Below are 10,193 nucleotides of genomic sequence, written 5' to 3' on the forward strand. Positions count from 1 at the left end.
ATCTCAAACAATTTAAAAGAGTAGAAATCATAGCTACATTTTAATAGCATAATAGAATTTAGCTATAAGTCAAACAGGAATAAATCTAAAAAATTCTCAAATCTTTAGATATTAAACATCCCCTTTCTAAATAACCCAGGGTTAAAGGGGAAGTCTAAAACCAATGAAAAAATAGTCTGTATGAAATACAGATAAAAATACAACACATCAAAATATGAGGGATACAGTTATAGCAGTGCTTTCAGGGTCATTTATAGTATTGAATACTTATATTAGGAAAGAAGAAATGACTCAGATCAATAATTTAATTTTTCATCTTAAGAAATTTTTTTTTTTTTTTTTGTGGTACGCGGCCCTCTCACTGTTGTGGCCTCTCCCGTTGCGGAGCACAGGCTCTGGACGCGCAGGCTCAGTGGCCATGGGTCGCGGGACCAGCCGCTCCGCAGCATGTGAGATCTTCCCGGACCAGGGCACGAACCCGTGTCCCCTGCATCGGCAGGCAGACTCTCAACCACTGCGCCACCAGGGAAGCCCCATCTTAAGAAATTTTTAAAGAAAAATAGAGCAAACTAAACCCAAAGTAAGTAGAAAGAAGTAATAAAGAATGGAGAAGAAATTAATGAAATTGAAAATAGAAAAATAAAAAAAATCAATGCAAATAAAAGCATATTCTTTGAAAAGTTCAATAAAATTGACAAACTTCTAGTTACAGTGACCAAGAAAAAAGGGAGAAGAGCTTCCTATAAGAATGAAAAATTTCAATATCAAGAATGGAAAATAAACGGACATTGTTACTGGCAACATCGGCTCTAAGAGGAGTCCCATAGATAGCCTGTGACCTCAGTGTTATCACAGAGCTGGATTTCAGAGTGGTGGATTTGGAGCCCTTAGTCAAGTTCATTCCTGGTATTTGGAAGTAAGTGAAGAAAATTCCCAGTCACAACTGTGAAAACGTCGTTATAAAAATAAAAGGAATATGGGTTGTTCTAGATGACCAGAAAATTCCATATGCGATCTTTTATTAGATCTTGGATCAGAACTAAGAAATAAAAACAACTAGAAAAATATTCAGTGGCATATTTGGGGAAAATTGTTATATTGAACACATGACATAAATATTAAAGAACATTTTGTATATCAGGCTTAAATTTTCTGGATGTGATAATTACAATTAGATAAAATATCTTTTAAAAAAAATGAAATACAAGCTAAAATATTTGTGTGAAGTATCAGAAACTTAGTTTTAAATAATTGATAAATATGTAATCAAAATGTGTATTGTTGTGAGTGTATGTTTAGGTAGACCGAGGGTGAGAGATAAAAGATATATAGCAAATAATGAAACCTGGAAACTCTAGGTAAGGGATATAGGAATGCAAACTTCTAAGTTTTGAAGGTCACATATTTTTATACTAAAATTTGGGTTAAAAATAACAACGGTTTACAGTGCATTCTTATGGTTAGCAGTTTATAAAAAGCCAACCCACTTCACAGTTCTTATAATTATTTTTTGCTGTCATACTGCTCAAGTGTCTTAGCCATTATAAATCTGAACTCTTCACCTTCCACCTATACCTCATCCAAATGACACATAAAATCTTTAGTGATTGTGCTGTTACATGGTGTTCTTATTGCTTTCAGTTGAGGGTAAAATTCAGTTCCGAAATTCCACCCTGAAGATTAGCATTCTAAGTACAAACTGGTAGCTTAGTCTTTCCAGAAAGCTGAGCCTGAGGCAGAGGAGTTATGTTCATTTCTAGGGAGAAGTGAAAGACAAAGTGGCAAGGAGGAAGGGAGAGATGACACAAGTATAGATTATTGAACTGCCTACCACTAAGTAAGACAAATTACAGAATACCATGATCACTCTCAAAAATCCATACTAGCTTCATTTGGGGTCCTTCTATGCAAGGGATAAATAGGACTGAATTTACCAACAAATTACTGAATCCTACTGTTCAAAGTTTATCCCTTGGGAGATTAACTCCCACATACTTTCAGGTTGTGCAAAGGAACGTGCCAAAAGAGGTCCTGTAACGGCTCAAACAAAGAAGTCGTCAGACAGGGAGTAAGAGGGGCACAGTATGGGCGTTTTGCAAAGCACTGTCAGCTTGTGTGTACGTGAAGATTTTTATGGTTCAGCCACAGCTTATGGTCACCCTGGGAACAGAAACAATAGACAGTGAGATGGAGAAGATTGGAAGGATGGAGTGTGCATGTGTGTGTGTGGTGGTGTAGGTCGCGGAGGGAGGGGCTGTGGGTGGTGGAGGCTGGACTTATGGAGCCCTTTGTAACATAGAATAGCAGAAGGGGTGACTTGTCATTTCCAAGATTAGGCTGTAAAAAGACTGGCTTCCATCTTGGCTGCTTTCTCTCATGCTTTCTTGGATTTGATCACCATGTTAGGCCACCTTGTCGAGCAGCCCTGTAGGAGGCTCATGTGTCGAGGGACAGAGACTTGCCAACAACCACATGAATGGACTTGTAACTGGATTTATCCCTCCTCACTTTGAGTCTATAGGTGTGACCAGAGCCCCAGGTGGCCTACAGACTATAATTTCAGTATTGATGTTAGACAAAGGCACTTAACTAAGTCACACTCTGATCCCTGACTCCCAAAAACTGTTAGAAAATACATTTTTATTGTTAGAAACCATTAAAATTAGGTAATTTCTTACACAGCAGTAGATAATACACTCTCGTATCTCATTCCCCTTTGTGGTCTCTGCCTCAGTCACCAGGCCCTAGGCTCTCCATTGTGCCCTGTTTTCCCTCATGCCTGGAGCTTTCAAATAGTGCCACCCATGTAAAATAATATTCCGTAACACTTCTAGTTAACTGCAGCATTTCTCTAAAATCTGAACTGCTAATCACATGCCCGTGGCATACATTAAAAGCTTTCTGTATTTTCTTGGGCTTCCCTGGTGGCGCAGTGGTTAAGAGTCTGCCTGCCAATACAGGGGACACGGGTTTGAGCCCTGGTTCGGGAAGATCCTACATGCGGAGCAAATAAACCTGTGGACCACAACTACTGAGCCTGCGTTCTAGAGCCCGCAAGCCACAACTACTGAAGCCCGCGTTCCTAGAGCCAGTGCTCCACAACAAGAGAAGCCGCTGCAATGAGAAGACCTCGCACCGCAACAAAGAGTAGTCCCTGCTCGCCACAACTACAGAAAGCCTGCGTGCAACTAGCGAAAGCCTGTGTGCAGCAACGAATACCCAATGCAGCCAAAACTAAATAAATAAAATAATAAATTCATTGAAAAAAAAACTTTCTGTATTTTCTTAATGGAACCTATCCAATTTGGAATTATATTTCTGTATGATTATTTGGCAAATGCCTGAGATTACCAGTAAATTGTAAGTTTAATGAGGCAAGGTTTTGCTTTTTGTTTTTTTCACTCCAACACTCAATGCAGTGCTTGACACAGTTCTTGATTAATATGCATTTTTTCAATTATCATATGATTATGAGAGGCATAAGTGGTATAAAATTTTAACAATTTACAGATACATTACCTAGAAAATTTTAGTAATGTAACAAAAAATTAAAATAAGCAATGTGTTAAATTGGTGATCTAATCATCTACCAAAATTACTTCTCCTAATAAAAATTGATAAGAAACATCATAGAAAGAAAAAAAAAAACTCTGTTACAATAGAACAAAAATTTACATATTTAGAAATAACTCATTCAATACATTTTAGAAATTCAATAGATAAAATAGTGAAGCATTATGGAGAGTCTTCAAAAAAGATATGACTAATGGAAGTAAATACCTTGCTCTTGTATGGGAAGAATCAACATCAGAAAGGTGTCTTTCTATTAGTCATGTGATACATTAACATGGTACATAGTAATTATATAAATATATGTTGTTTTCAACTTGCACTATTAAAATTATGATTTTAAATAGAAGTGCCTAGCAGGGAGGATTATGGGAGAAGTCTCTGCTGTGAGAGAGTGCTGATGCTTGCTACTTACAGGACATAGACAAATAGCTTCTCTTTTCTTAGACTAAATTCTTTATCAGAAGTATAAACTTAATTTGTAGGAACTCAGATTTTTATAAGGATTGGTAGAAACCATTAAAAGAAAGTTCATAGCAGACTGACAACTATAAAGCTATTAATTTGTTTGCTCTTGTAATTGTAATTATTACTATTACTCTCATAGTTAGCATTGCTGCAGCATTATCAAATCTGATTAACTATTTCTGTTGAGCTCTTTTATTGAGTGGTAAAATGAGTACATACTCTCTTGGAACAGTGTCTCTCATTAGAATTACCTGGGGATTCTTGTTAGGAATTTAGTTTCTTGTGAATCTCATTAGGATATTTGGAAATGAGGACCAGGAATGCACACTTTAAAAAGAAACCGAGGGCTTCCCTGGTGGCGCAGTGGTTGAGAGCCCGCCTGCCGATGCAGGGGACACAGGTTCGTGCCCCGGTCCAGGAAGATCCCACATGCCGCGGAGTGGCTGGGCCCGTGAGCCATGGCCGCCGAGTCTGCGCGTCCAGAGCCTGTGCTCCGCAACGGGAGAGGCCACAACAGTGAGAGGCCCGTGTACCGCAAAAAAAGAACAAAAACAAAAAAAAGAAACTGAAGTGATTTTCCACCCACACTCAAGTTATGATTTGTAAAATTCACTGTATTACCTTTTGAATTAAAGTTACATTCTTTGTGGGATTTCTATTCTACACCCAATTTAAATCTAGGATATGTCTATTTCTAATTATTTCAAACCAATTAACTTTCCTTATTTAGTAATAAAATACACATTTACTTTATTAGTGTATTTTTTTCTTGCTTAATTTTTAAAAACACTTTTAATGTGGATGTATTAATCATACCTTTCATTTTAATTAATGATAAACTGGATTCCAGAAAACTGTATGTAATTTTATTAAAATTAATCATAATGAAGTTAAAATAATCACATTTAAGAATGTGCATTTCCTTCTAATAGGGATTAGATTTCAACTGCTGTTTATATGTCCATGTATAACTCATAGAACCGTACTCTGTATTAAACTCTGATTGGTATTAACTGTTTTTTCTGTTCCCTCACTGTGATAATATTACCTAAAAAAAAAGAGAGACTTGGGGTTTCAAAATGGCTGACTAAGGGCATGTTTTAATCTCTTCTTCCTTCAAAAATCCCACTGAGATTATAGAAGTCACAAAATATAGTAAATAAACAGTTAAAGACTTGGAGGTCCTAAAAAACCAAGAGAAGTCCCTAGTAAATCAATTATTCAGTTATTTCTGAAGGATACAGAGCCAATAAGATCAGATTGCCTTGAGAGGATAAACCTAATCTGAAACTTCCACAACCCAATATAAGCAAAATTAAGACACTTCAAAATAATGTGATTTCAAACGTCCTTAAATGCATCAGGTCAAGAAATATATGGGAAACTAGAGAAGACTGTCTTGTAGCCAAGTATGAAAGCTGTTAATTCTGTGCCAGTTACCTCTTAACATTTTCTGTATCTAGACGATTTGTCCCAGAATACCTCTCCAAAGAGATCAAGTATGGCAGGTTCCCAGAGTGTTGAAGCTGGAAGGAGAAGCTGAGAGGTGTGCTGAGGAAAACTTCTGGTCATCACCATAGAAAAGGCTATTTCTTCCTGTTCAACAGAAAAACCAGACCAGACTCAAGTTCATAATTACAATCACAGCTAGAAATCACATAAAGTAAAAGTGCATCTGCTGTTTGGAAAAGAAAAATATTTAGTGTTGTGCTGAGTGAATAAAAAGAAGCCACTTAAACAACTACTATTGATCAATGCTAACTACTGTTATAAATTTACACAGAAAAATCCATAATGACCAAATATCTGAGGGGAACATAGAAGAGGAACACTGGCTGGAGCTAATGAAAGAACTATCTATTAAGGAAAGAAATTAATGGAAAAATAAACACAAATAACTTAATAAATATGCTTAGTAATGTTTGAGAAGATAGCATTCCTGCAAAATATGAATATGAAACTTTTCTTTAAGGGAGCTTAGGAATTTAAAATAAATGCATATGCAACCTCAGTAACATATATCCTACTAAGGGATAGAGAGAATATAAGAGAAAAAGGTATTTAGATAAATAAATAGTACAACATATCACTGAATTAAAAACAATCTCCCAAAACCCTGTTAAGATTGATGATGCTTTCATCTGAAACATTCAGACAAAATTAATGAACAAACAAAATAATAATAAATTGCTACAAACTCCTAGAGAAAAGGAATATTTACACTTTAAAACAGTCACATTTTCTTTATTATCTGATGAGGTAATAAAACATGTATTGAGAGATGACCCCATTCTCCAAAACAATATAGCGACGTGTGCAAGTGTGGTCAAAAAAAAGATATTGCAAAAACAACTCTGTAACTAATTATGCAAGTATAAAAAAACAAATATATTGAAGAAATATAAAAATTAAAAAATAAAGTACATACATATTTTTTTCAGAAAAAGAAAATTAATCACATAGAAAAGGTCAGTAAAACTGATAATAAATTTATATATAAAAAAACTATATATGTATGTACATATATATGTAAATAGCAAAACACAGCTTATGCTAAATTGTGATAGATAATTTTATGTGTCAACTTGCTTGACTGGGCTGAGGGATGCCCAGATACCTTGTGAAACATTATTTCTGGGTATGTCTGTGAGGGTGTTTCTGGAAGAGATTGGCATCTGAATCAGTAGACTGAGTCAATAAGATGGCCCTCACCAATGGAGGGGGGCATCACGCAATCCACTGAGGGCCTGAATAGAACAAGAAGGCAGAGGAAGGGTGAATTTACTCTCTGTTGGAGCCAGGAGGTCCCTCTTCTGCCCTTAGATATCAATGATTTCGGTTCTCGGGCCTTCAGACTCAGACTGGGACCTACGCCATTGGCTCCCCTCCACTTAGCCTTTGGGTTTGAAGAGGAACTACGTCACCAGTGTTCTGGGCCTCCAGCAAGCCAACTGCAGATCACAGAACTTCTCAGCCTCCATAATCACGTCACCTTCATAAAAAAATTCTCTCTGCATATCTTTATATCTGCTGCAGGCTCTGTTTTTCTGGAGAAAAATGACTAAAACATAAATACTTTTTGACAACACTAGTTTGGAATGTAATGCAATTTAAGTACTAAATATTTGTATTGCAAAATAATACAAGTTCAATGCAATCACAGAAATAAAACATTTTCTAGCTCCTTCAAGCAATGAGTTTTTTTTTAATGTATAACTTATTACATCTTTCCTCATGAATTTAAAAAGATACTGAAACCCAGCAGGACCCTATGGGGCTCCTGGGCACAAAAGCCTTTCTGTATCCCCTTCTCTGAGTTCCAAAGGCCAGGTTCAAACCGTTGCTAATCAGGAGAGGGGGGGATGCAGAGACAAGGGAGGAGCAGTCTAGAAGCAATAGTACAGCCTTGAGGGCAGGGTCCTGGTCCCCCCCCACCCCCACCCCCCGCAAAGGATATTCATAACAATATCTTTGAGCTCTTCTGCAGAACTAAAATCCTCACCAAATGGAAGATGTTAACTACTTGATGAAGCACTCTTCATTCCAGATAAGGTAACAGTTTGCCCATCACCACCTGATGCCAGATGATATTTGGATTGAAGGAATGCACAGCCCGATCCTTATCAGCAACCCTGCCCCCTTGACTATAAGACTCTTCACAACCCCCCCTCCCTTTTTGGACACACAGTTTTGCGGACATTATACCGCTGTGTCCCCCTTTGCCTGGCAAAGTAATAAAGCTATTCTTTTCTACTTCACCCAAAACTCTGTCTCTGAGATTCAATTCGGTGTCAGGGTACAGAGGCTGGATTCGGCTTCAATACCACGCACCCATACAAAAACATACATACACACAAACACATATGTAGATGTGTTTGCTGTTTACTTCTATAAAGAATGGAAGCAAACTATGCACAGTACTCTGAAACCCACATTTCCCACTTAAACATCAATCAAGATATCATGTGAGGACAGACATACAAGTCACATATAAAAACGGTAATATTTCTGTATTTATATGTACTATCATTTATTCAGCATTTTTACCATTTAAGAACGTTCATGTTGTTTGCTGTTTTTGTTTGTATATATAAAAACTTATAAACAAGAAGAGATATTTTAGATGGCAGGACCAACCCTTGGGTTTAGAGGTAAGGAGGGGAGAAGGATCAAGAAATTCCATGCAAAATGTATTGCTATGTTATAGGAGAAGTTATGCATAGTGATATTTTTGTTATTTGTTTGTTTTACCAGGGATATATACATAGATGTTTATGCTGCAGTTAAAGTTGTTTTACATTTAGATCCGGTCATTTCAGTTACCTGTGATGTCGAAAGCTCAGCTTCTCTGTACACCAGTGCTGAATCGAACCTCGGAGACAGAGCTTTGGATGAGATAGAAGAGGATAGCTTTATAACTTTGCCAGGCAAAGGGGGACACAGGGGGCTTCTGCCTCAAAAAACTGTGTGTCCCCACCCAGGAGGATCTGATAAGGAGTTTTATAACAATGCTTCCCAAGGGTGGGGTTGCTGACAAGATTAGGGTGCGTGCAGGGTCTCAGTGGCGGGTCTCCTAATCTAGATGAGCTTCTCTGCTCCGTTTAATCTTGCCTCAAGTGGTTTTTTGGCTCCTCCTCCCTTGATTAGCAACTGTTTGAATCTGCCCTTTGGAACTCAGGGAAGGTCAAGGAGGCTGGAGTCTCGCCGACAAGAAATAGGGGACAAAAAAGAGACCTCCGTGCCTGGGAGCCTCAAAAGGGCCCTGCTCGGTTTCACATGTACCATTTATAAAGAGAGGATAGACATTTTTAAGTATTAGAGAAAAATAAGAACCATAAATATAAAATACAAACTATTTCTAGAAAAGTTTTTAAATTGGAATACAAGAAAATGCAGAAACAAGAGAAAAAGCAAAAGAATTTCAATGAAAACCAGATATAAGATGAAGTATATTATGGATCATAATAATTGTGAATTGATATAAAGCTTGCATTAAAAGACAAATTTTCCTAGACTGACTACTTAAAATTCTATCACTATATTATTTATAGTAGACAAATCAAAACCAAAATTTAAGACATTTAAACGTATCTCCATTTATAGACCTGGAAATTTTAAGCAAGATTAAAACAAGATTTTCAATGTAAATCTCAGTCAAAATAGAATTTACAGTAAAAATGCTTTAAAAATCAAGGGGTTTGCTTTATATCAGTAAAAATTATGATAAACAAGAACAGAGAAACATCACAAGTGTGTAAAACTTGCACAATATAACACACATGTGAATGAGGGAAATACTCTAAAAAGTGGAATAAGAAATAGAAAATTCTAGCAGTTAAGACATACTTAAGAATTTACAATTTGTTAGAGTCAGATGTGACGCTGTCTTTCTTAGAAAATGACATCTAAGAGGTAACTAATGTTCCAAATAATGCAATAGTGTTACCGAGTCCAAGCTCGCTCTGCTCGCCGCACGGCAGGCCAATAAATCGGGACAGGAAGTGGTGAGGCAAGGAAGAGCGATTTCATTCAGAAAGCCGGCAGACCGAGAAGATGTTCCCAAAAAACCATCTTATCGGGGTCTGGATGCCAGTTTCTTTTACAGAACAGAGAGGGAGAGAAGGTGAAGAAGTAAAGTACAAAAGGCCATTTATCTTGCAAAATAGGAGGAGATGTGTTAATTTCTTCTTAACTGCAGCCATTCACAAGCGGGCAGGGTCAGATCGGCTCCCTGTGAGCTGAACAAAGGCAGTTTAGTTTAACATTCAGGCAGAGGGGGCAGTGTTCCTTGAGGCAGGCCATTATGTATGATATAATAAGAAAAGCAACGAAAAGCAAAGGTTAAATTCAAAGAAACAGATCTAACCTGGAGTCCAATTTAGCTCTTCACTGTTACAATAGTACTGTTACATACAGATAAAACAAGTTCTTAAAACAACACAGAAGTAAACAAAATTGGTAGACACAGCAGCAAGCTGGGAAGAAGAATTTAGTTAGAAGGACAGACATTTGAGGAAGGTTAATTGCAGGCTGGGAATGCCATGTGAAACAACCCTGCACTGAAGAAACTGGGGGAGCCTGCATGCCCTGGAGGACTCTTTCTTCATTAAATCCATTGGTCTCTCACAGTAAAGGTCTGAAAGATCAACTAGAAA

General features: G+C 37.2%; 1 long non-coding RNA gene across 2 annotated transcripts; it reads right to left on the reverse strand.

Moving 5' to 3' along the window:
• Positions 1-347: 347 nt before the first annotated feature.
• On the reverse strand, positions 348-9,773 carry LOC132597898 (uncharacterized). 2 transcript variants are annotated; one of them, XR_009565319.1, is made up of 4 exons: positions 9,485-9,773; positions 8,362-8,423; positions 5,479-5,634; positions 348-4,524 (listed from the first exon to the last, which is right to left on the reverse strand). It is a non-coding gene; the product is annotated as an uncharacterized lncRNA (long non-coding RNA). The 2 variants fall into 2 exon arrangements; XR_009565318.1 differs by having other exon boundaries at positions 348-5,634.
• Between the last annotated feature and the right edge of the window lie 420 nt (positions 9,774-10,193).

This window comes from Globicephala melas, chromosome 10 (genome assembly GCF_963455315.2).
Source record: "Globicephala melas chromosome 10, mGloMel1.2, whole genome shotgun sequence".
NCBI classification, from domain to species: Eukaryota; Metazoa; Chordata; class Mammalia; order Artiodactyla; family Delphinidae; genus Globicephala; species Globicephala melas.